A 10,208-nucleotide genomic window follows, 5' to 3' on the forward strand; every position below is an offset into this window, starting at 1 on the left:
TACCCACCAGTTTGTTCTCTGTATTTTATGGGCCTGTTTCTGCTTTTGGTTTGTTTATTCTGCTAAATGAAAGCCACATGTTACTTTAAAATTTACTGTTAATTATCCCACATGAAAATTTATCTTTCTCTTCAAAACTCTTCCCTTTAGTGGTATGTCTTGCTTTTATTTTGACTGAAATTCAGTAAATTGGTGAGCTTATGTTACATAGGATTTCAGATAAAATTATGATGAGCAGAAAACTGGTAAAACAAAGCATTTGCCATTCATACACAGAAAAGGGGCTGATTTCACATATATGTACAAAAGACGGAAAGAAAGAGAACTCCCTCAAATTAGAAAGAAAAACATCCAATTAAAAAATGTGCAAAGTTTATGAAGAGACAGATCCCAAAAAAAGAAATACAAATGAATCTTAAGCACATGAAAATGACACAACCGCAGTTGTAATGAGAGCATTGATCATGAAAGCTACACTGTCATGCCATTTTTTACCTGTCAGATTGGCAACGGTCCAAAAGTTTGGTAATACCTTCTACGGGCAAAACTTCAAAACAGCAGGAACCACATGTGTTGCTTGCAGGACTGGAAACTGTGGAGACTCCCACGGAGGATAAATTGCAAATAGCTTTCCAAATCACAGATGAACGTGCCCTGTCCCAGAAAAGCCAATTTCAGGAAATTAACCTGCCTACGTACCTTTGATAGCAAGATAATTCATTGCAAATTTATTATTTTTAAAAAGTCCTGAAAAATCTAAGTGTCCATCCGTAGAGGATTGGTTAAGAAAAAATAAGCCAAACAGTGTCAAAACAAAAATAAACTATACTACATACATACTGAAAAATAGTATAAAACTGAGGAAAAGCAGGGGCGCCTGGGTGGCACAGCGGTTAAGCATCTGCCTTCGGCTCAGGGCGTGATCCCGGCGTTATGGGATCGAGCCCCACATCAGGCTCTTCCGCTATGAGCCTGCTTCTTCCTCTCCCACTCCCCCTGCTTGTGTTCCCTCTCTCGCTGGCTGTCTCTATCTCTGTCAAATAAATAAATAAAATCTTTAAAAAAAAAAAAACTGAGGAAAAGCAAAGAAAAAAGAAAGACTGAGGTGATGGTATATACACTCGCATGAAAATGTCTCAAAGAGGCACAGTAAAAGAACACACGGAGTGTTCCATGAGCTCCAGAAAAGGAGAAGTAGCTTAGAAACAAAGTACATTATTACGAGTGTGGAAGGGATCTTGACAACTGGGGGACAGAGTTGGGAGGAAGATCTTCTTTACTGTAAATTATTTTCAGTTTTTTGAGTATTTAACTATACGGATGTATTGCCGAGTCAAAGGTAAATAAAACACTTTAAACTGTTATGATAGGTACTTTCTAAAGTTAAAAGCTTGCTTCCTACCTATCTCACCAAATGTCATAGTATTCATCATAAGTGGGGAAAAAACCCAACAATATACATTTCTATCCAGAAAAGGTACATTTTTTTTTTTTAATTTAAAGGAATATATAAACAGAACTTCTGACTTAAAAACAGTCTTTGGCTCACAAATTATTGACAGTTCCTAGGAACAACACGTATGGGGTAGCTGATGTTGGTTCATAAAACTGGGCGTCTGGAAATCGATTATGGATAGAAATCCAAACTTCAGTACCTTGCAAGCACCTGCTGTGGTGGACATGGAGTCCACTCCCAGGAGAACCGTCAGGGCAGAAAAGATGCCAGTACATTTCCCTATTTCTCAGTTCGTCTGCCACAAACCAGCAAAACATGACTTGATCCTTGATAAAGACCAACCCTGAGCTTCCCTTGTATTATTAAGGAGTCTGGATTTTTCTTAAAGATGGGCATCAACACGAAAATTTAGGTGAGTACACATAACATTTATTTTGAATACTGGGCAACAAGAAACTCCCCCTGATTTTAGTTCTAGCAAGCTATTTGGGGAAACTCGAAAACAGTGGGAGCATTATCCAGAGCGTTCTAGTCAGCCATGGCCAGAAATGGAACTAGCATTCATCCATTTCCTGTTGTGTGCCGGCAATGGAATTTTACTTCATATCCTTCATATCCTCCTCTTTACAAATGACTTCATTTACATATGATCTACATGTACTTCCTTAGTGATTAAATATATATGCTACAAAACTTGCACAAGAAATAGCAATTTTTAACTGATCGAGAGAAAAACATATATAAAAGTTCTAATCTTTTCTTCTCATACTCCAATATCATGCACTTCTTTTGGTGTGGACACTCTGACATAGGATATCAAAAATTAAGTAATTTAGCTATTTTGTCAAAATTGTCATACTAGTAAACATTCTTCTTTGTGAGTAAAATTAATATCTGTATCTAAACACATATGGTGACTTATTTATCCAAAAAAATTTTCATGATCCTGAACTGCACAGAAAGCTACACTCTACATGCTTTGAATGAAATAAAGATTAAGAATTCCTTTTCCTTGCCCTTAACAAGCATATAATTTAGTAGGGATGTTGAAATCTACACTTTAATGTAAAAATCTATATTACTATGAAGTGATAACAACAGTACACTCAAATGCCTTAAAGTTTAGAGGGCAGACGAAAGATCATTTCAATAGGAATCTGCAAGAAAGACGACTAAAGAGGCAAGGTTACATCTTGGCTTTGAATCATAAGAAGCTCTTCAACTGATAAAGAAGGATATAAGCAGAGCTGTCATTTCACGTGGGGAGAATGGCAGGAGCAATACGGTAGAATGATGAGAGGTCTCCAAAGGACAAGGAGAGGTAAGCTGAAAGTGTGGAGTGGGAGTCAAGGTTGTAGAGGACCTCGAATTGTTGGCTAAGGATTTTTGGTGTTTATGTGACACACACTAAGAATGTCCTAGAGAAGATGTGAAGGAATTGAAAGCATTCTAGAGTAAGAACTAGGACACCTGGTTCCAGTGCCACTTATATTTATTTGACATCAAAAACATTTCTCAATTTTTCTAAACCTCATTTCCTTTCCTAGATGAAAGCGTCCTTCATCACTGATACTCTATAATTCATCAAGGACTGTTGAGCCTCCCTTGACTTAAGCTGGACTCTGGTTAAAAGTATATCATAATAATCCAGAGAAAGGTCATGGTGGCCTACACTAGGGAGAAAGCAATGGAAGAAGGCAGTGGTGTTTATAGTAAGGGAACGCTGCTGTGCCACAGGCTTTACGTACACAATTGTTCAAATAGGATTGGGAAAGAACAAAGAAAGTGAATGACATTGCCAAGATCGTGCCACCGGGTCATACTGAGTGATTGGAAACAGGGCAACGGGGGAGAGAAAAATGCAAGATTATTTAAAAAAATGTTAGCTTACATTACCAACAGAATTTTAGCACCATTCACAGAAATATTGGGATATTAAAAAATATGTATTCTCGAAGGAGGAGGTGAGAACAGTTTAGGGCTTATTGAGTTTAAGTGGGCAGAAGACTGTCGAGGTCAAAATGTCCAGCAAGGAGTCGGTAACTTGAAACTAAAATGATCCGTTCGAGAGTCATCCCCTAAGAGGGGAAATTGGAAATCAAACTATAATAAATAAATGTTTTCAAAGAGTTTATAAAAACATAGGAAAATTAACTTAACCAGAGACGTAAAGGACCTTTATTCTAGAAACTATAAATCACTCTTAAAAGACATTGAGGAAGACATAAAAAGATGGAAAGATATTCCATGCTCATGAATCGCAAGAATTAACATAGTTAAAATGTCCATGCTACCCAGAGCAATCTACACTTTCAATGCCATCCCGATCAAAATACCGAGAACGTTTTTCAAAGAACTGGAACAAATAGTCCTTAAATTTGTATGGAACCAGAAAAGACCCCGAATCTCCAAGGAACTGTTGAAAAGGAAAAACAAAGCTGGGGGCATCACAATGCCGGATTTCGAGCTGTACTACAAAGCTGTGATCACAAAGACAGCATGGTACTGGCACAAAAACAGACACATAGACCAATGGAACAGAATAGAGAGCCCAGAAATGGACCCTCCGCTCTTTGGGCAACTAATATTTGATAAAGCAGGAAAAAACATCCGGTGGGAAAAAGACAGTCTCTTCAATAAATGGTGCTGGGAAAATTGGACAGCTACATGCAAAAGAATGAAACTTGACCACTATCTCACACCATACACAAAAATAAACTCCAAATGGATGAAAGACCTCGATGTGAGACAGGAATCCATCAAAATTCTAGAGGAGAACATAGGCAGCAACCTCTACGACATCGGCCAAAGCAACCTTTTTCATGACACATCCCCAAAGACAAGAGAAACAAAAGATAAAATGAATTTATGGGACTTCATCAAGATTAAAAGTTTCTGCACAGCCAAGGAAACAGTCAGAAAAACTAAGAGGCAGCCCACGGAATGGGAGAATATATTTGCAAATGACACTACAGATAAAGGACTGGTATCCAAGATCTACAAAGAACTTCTCAAACTCAATACACGAGAAACAAATAAACAAATCAAAAAATGGGCAGAAGATATGAACAGACACTTTTCCAATGAAGACATACAAATGGCTAACAGACACATGAAAAAATGTTCAAAATCATTAGCCATCAAGGAAATTCAAATCAAAACCACACTGAGATACCACCTTACGCCAGTTAGAATGGCAAAAATAGACAAGGCAAGAAACAACAATTGTTGGAGAGGGTGTGGAGAAAGGGGATCCCTCCTACATTGTTGGTGGGAATGCAAGTTGGTACAGCCACTCTGGAAAACCGTGTGGAGGTCCCTTAAAAAGTTAAAAATTGAGCTACCCTATGATCCAGCCATTGCACTACTGGGTGTTTACCCCAAAGATACAGACGTAGTGAAGAGAAGGGCCATATGCACCCCAATGTTCATAGCAGCAATGTCCACAATAGCTAAATCGTGGAAGGAGCCGAGATGCCCTTCAACAGATGACTGGATTAAGAAATTGTGGTCCATATATACAATGGAATATTACTCAGCAATCAGAAAGAAAGAGTTCTCAACATTTGCTACAACATGGACGGCACTGGAGGAGATAATGCTTAGTGAAATAAGTCAAGCAGAGAAAGACAACTATCATATGATTTCTCTCATCTATGGAACATAAGAACTAGAATGATCAGTAGGGGAAGAAAGGGATAAAGAAAGGGGGGGTAATCAGAAGGGGGAATGAAACATGAGAGACTATGGACTATGAGAAACAAACTGAGGGCTACAGAGGGGAGGGGGGTGGGGGAATGGGATAGACCGGTGATGGGTAGTAAGGAGGGCACATATTGCATGGTGCACTGGGTGTTATACACAACTAATGAATCATCGAGCCTTACATCGAAAACCGGGGATGTACTGTATGGTGACTAACATAATATAATAAAAAATCATTATTAAAAAAAAAAAACATAGGAAAATGCTCAGAAAATGTTTTCAATTTAAAAAAATATATATATATATCAATGAATGCTAATATATGTTCATATAAAAAGGTAGGAAATAAATAATCAAAATATCAGTTATTCAGTCCAATTATGAATATATGAGCAATTTTTATTATTTATACTTTTTTGTATTCTTTCAGTTTTCCATGATGAACATACATTACTCTTACAAACAGAAAAGAGAAACAGTTAAAAAGAAAATGCAAAAATAAAGTGATGATCAAAAAGTTGCTATTAAATCTCGAAAAGGCATCTTAAATATAAACTTCTCTGAAAAACACGTCTGTTTCATAAGTGCTCATACTGACTAAAAATCACATTTAACCAAAGTCCAATGGGGCTTAATGCAAGAATCAATTATCTCAAGTCTACATGGTTCCAGTTACAAAGAATGAGCTGTTTACTCTTACATTCCTGGTCAAATCAAGCACATTCTACCTCTCTTCTTCCATAACAGGTTTCTGTATACTTAAAGGAGATAGGGAAATACATTGGACATGGAGAAGACCTCTGAGTGAGAAAAGATAACACTAAGAGTCAAGGTAGAAAACATGAGTTTCAACAATATTGCCCCATTAAATTAACTCTATCACCAAGCATTAAAACTGAAACTTCAATTTTCATTTTATGGTTCAATACATGTTGGAAGCATCTTGTTCCTTACCCCCTGACAAAAAGCTGTATCAAGTATAAGGCAGAGTCTTAAGCTATGAAAGAGACTCTTTTATTTTATTTTTAAAAGATTTTATGTATTTATTTGAGAGAGAGAGAGAAAGAGAGCACAAGTGGAGGAGAATGGAGGGGGAGAGGGAGAAGCAGACTCCCCTCTGAGCAGGGAGCTGGACTGGGGGCTCGATCAAAGGACCCTGAGATCATGACCTGAGCAGAAGGCAGACGCTTCACTGACTGAGCCACCCAGGAGCCCCAAAGAGACTCTTTTATTAAATCTGGGATTAAGCAACCAAATTCATTAGGTCAAACGTAACCAAAGTATAAAAAACGAAGTAAGTAAACTGGTTTGTCCATTCAGGCTCACATTTATGCTGACACTAACTGTAATTAGGCTAGAGTAGAATACAGTAGTCAACAAGATACAAAGTTCCAGGATTCCTCAGAAAGTGGTTGGTATTTTCCCTTCCCAGCCATCTGAAAGGGAGCCAGTTAGGTTATACCAATGGCCACTCGGATATAGGTAAGAACATAAGTGGCCCATGTGATATCATGAATAAAGAAAATAGTGACAGAACCAATAGTCATTCCTTATATAATATGTAGGTGGTAGCTGGCTCAGAGGCTAGGTGCTCCTTTAGAATTTCTGAGCCCAGGGGTCAGTCTCCACTGCTGACCCTGCATCAGAAGGACCAGACTGACGTCCAGCTTGATCCTGAACCTAGCCTAGAACAATTCCTCAAAACAACCATTGCCCCATAACTGACCTTCTAATATCCTCTACTTGTGATCTCTGTTGAGTTTTGCAAAACAACCACAGTGCATTAGAAGGAACACAGGTTTTGGAATGAAAGAGACCTGGACTTAAATTCCAGTGCCACCATGTGTTGTCACCTTACCATATGATCCTATAACAGTCCTTTAATCACTCGGAACCTGAGTTTTTGCATCTGTAAAAGAGGAGGGAATTCTACCACAGGGGATAATCATGAGAATTAAGTGAGATAACAACATACAATGTTGTAAATGTATCAGCTCAACGCTAATGAAGCCAACTGCCATGTAGCAAAGAACTACTGGATATACAGACACACATATACACATAGATACACACCCACAATATGTTACGGGTATTCTTTTCAATATTTCAAATTGAATGCAACTTTTTCTTTTAAATACAAATCTAACATAGCCATCATTCCTCTTGGAGAGAGAGGTTTATGATAAGGAATTGGCTTACACGACAAGGGAAGCTGAGAAGTCCCGAGATCTGAAGCAAGCAAGCTGGAGACCCAGGAGGGCTGATAGTGTAAGTCCCAGTCCAAACACTGGCAGACTCCAGCCCCTGGAAGAGCTGACGTTTGATCAAGTTAAAGGCGGGAAGAGACCGATGTTCCAGCTCAAGCAGTTAGGCAGGAAGAGATTCCTCTTACCCACAGGAGGGTAAGCCTTTGTGTTTGACTCAGGCCTTCAACTGATTGAATGTAGCCCACCCACATTAGAGAGGGCAATCTCCTTCACCCAGATTCAAATGTTTGTCTCATCCTAAAACACCCTCACAGACACACCAGAATAATGGGCACCTTGCGGCCCTGTCAGGCCGACACATAAGTGAACCATCACTACAAGATCTTAGTGATTTACAAGGAATATTCATCCTCTTTAGACCAGTGGCTACCCCAGGCACCATCTCACAGCGATGGCAGCAACACAGAAGAACGCCCACTGTATGCACAACCACATTTAAGCATCTGTTCACATCACGTCTGCTAACACTTGATTAGCTAAAGCAAGCCTCGTGGAAAGCTCCACATCAATGGCGCATGGAAATAGCTCCACCGCTGGTAGGAGGAAACTGCAAAGCTATAGAGCAAAGGGCTTGGATACAGAGAATGGCAAAAATGAGGAAAATAATGCAATTTACTATGGTAATCTGGTACCTGGCACCTATTAGATATTCACTAAATTTTATATGTGTGCCCTTCCTCTCCCTCCACTCCAGTTCTACTTGCTGCTTTCCCAAAATTTTCCCATTCCTTTCTGTAATGTTCTACACTGAATACAAATACGGTTGACCTTGAACAATGCAGGAATTAGGGGTGCTGACCACTCCCACCTCCACATACTCAAAGATCTACATATAATTTTTGTCTCCCCTGAAACTTAACTACTAATAGCCTGCTGGTTACTAGAAGCCTCACATAAACAGTTGATTAACATATTTTGTGTGAGGGGCGCCTTGGTGGCTCAGTGGGGTAAGCGTCCAACTCTGGGTTTTGGGCTCAGATCATGATCTCACGGAGGGTGAGATCAAGCCCTGGGTCGGGCTCACACTCAGTGGCGAGTCGGCATGAGGATTCTCTCCTTCTGCCCCTCCCACCACTTGTGTGCGCACGTACTCTCTCTCTTTATCTCAAATAAATAAATCTTAAAAAGAAACATATTTTGTGTGTTGTATATATTATATATTGTATTCTAACAGTAAACTACAGAAAAGACAATGTTACTAAGAAAATCAAAAGGAAGAGAAAATACATTTATAGCACTGCAGTGTATTTATTGCAAAAAAATCTGCATGGAAGTGGACCTACACAGTTCAAACCCACGGTGTTCAAGGGTCAACTGTATAATATTTTTAAAAGTTAAGATAAAGCTATTTTAATAAGAAAATGCTCTTTCACCCAATGGAAGGTGCTTCAGGTGCTGGGCAAGTTGCTTCTTTAACCCACAATCCCTGTTAGTTCATTTCCCTGAGATGTTTTACAACCAATCAGGACTGTACAATGTGTGGAGGTAATTTGCATCCTATTCTTCAGTGTACCCTACTTCACATTTGCTTATGTGGAATTTCACCTGCTCTTATTTTGCTCAATTAACTATGTTTGTTCCACAATTATCTAATCTATTTAGTATGTTCTGGAAGTCTTTAAAGCTCCTTTCTCATCTTTTCCTTGACTAAATAATTTATCATCTGTTAACTGTCTTAACCATTCAGCCCTGCTTGTCAGAGAGGTCTTTGAAAATATGAACATTTCAAGTCCCAGTGCAGAAGGCAAAGATGTTGTACAATTAATTTCTTTTCATGCTGTGACTTGCCTTTTTCTCTTCCTTGTTTTACTAATCTCTCAACTCGTTTTTAAATCCATAATAGAATTTTAAGTCTCCCCACAATGCTGCCAGTTTCTTTGCGTACTTCTTTATGCAACAAATATGAAGATCTTATCAAGATGGCAACAGTCACAGCTAATAACTTGAGGCAATGTGAAAATCACTTATAAAGAACTGAAGGGTTCATATGGAATTTTAATCTTTAGAAGCCAATGTCTAACATGAGTGTGTATTTAGCCCTCAAGAGCTCTTATTTCAAGGGAAGAACATTAATATTTATTGCCTCTTCTAGCGTCTGTCAGGTACTGTGTGGACGTGGTCATATAATTTATTTCAATTTAATTATCACCACAACCTTACCAAATTGCTATTTTTATACCTACTTTACAGATGAAGAACTGAGTTAATCTCAGTTTAAAGGATTTGACCAGGGCTTTCAGCAAAGATGTGAATGTCCTAATGATTGCTTCCCAAATCCATCTCTTCTCTTCTAAACCTCACTTAATAGCTCTTTCTCATTCTTTCTTGTTCTATGACTCTTAGTGAGAAGCACAAATTCCCACCAGCCCATAGCTATATTGAAAATTAAGCATTTCATTTCAAAAATAAACTGAAGCAATAGGACAAAACGTCACTTTTCTCAAACTATACTCTTCCCTTAAAAAATTATGCATTACTACGGGAGTTTCCCTCCTTTCAATTTGAGAATCAATCCTTTATAACTTTAAAACCAGTTACAGGGGTGCCTCGGTGGTGCAGTTGGTGGGCATCTGACCCTTGATTCCACCTCGGGTCTCGCCTCATGTCGAGATCTCAGAGTCTCTCAGGGACATGAGATGGGAGCCCCGTGCCAGGCTCCTTGCTCAGCGTGGGAGTCTGCTTAAGAAATTCCCTCTCAGGGCTCCTGGGTGGCTCAGTCATTAAACATCTGCCTTCAGCTCTCTCATGATCCCAGGGTCCCTCGGGCTCCCTGCTCAGCA

The sequence above is a fragment of the Ursus maritimus genome, unplaced genomic scaffold (genome assembly GCF_017311325.1).
Source record: "Ursus maritimus isolate PB19 unplaced genomic scaffold, ASM1731132v1 scaffold_20, whole genome shotgun sequence".
NCBI lineage: Eukaryota > Metazoa > Chordata > Mammalia > Carnivora > Ursidae > Ursus > Ursus maritimus.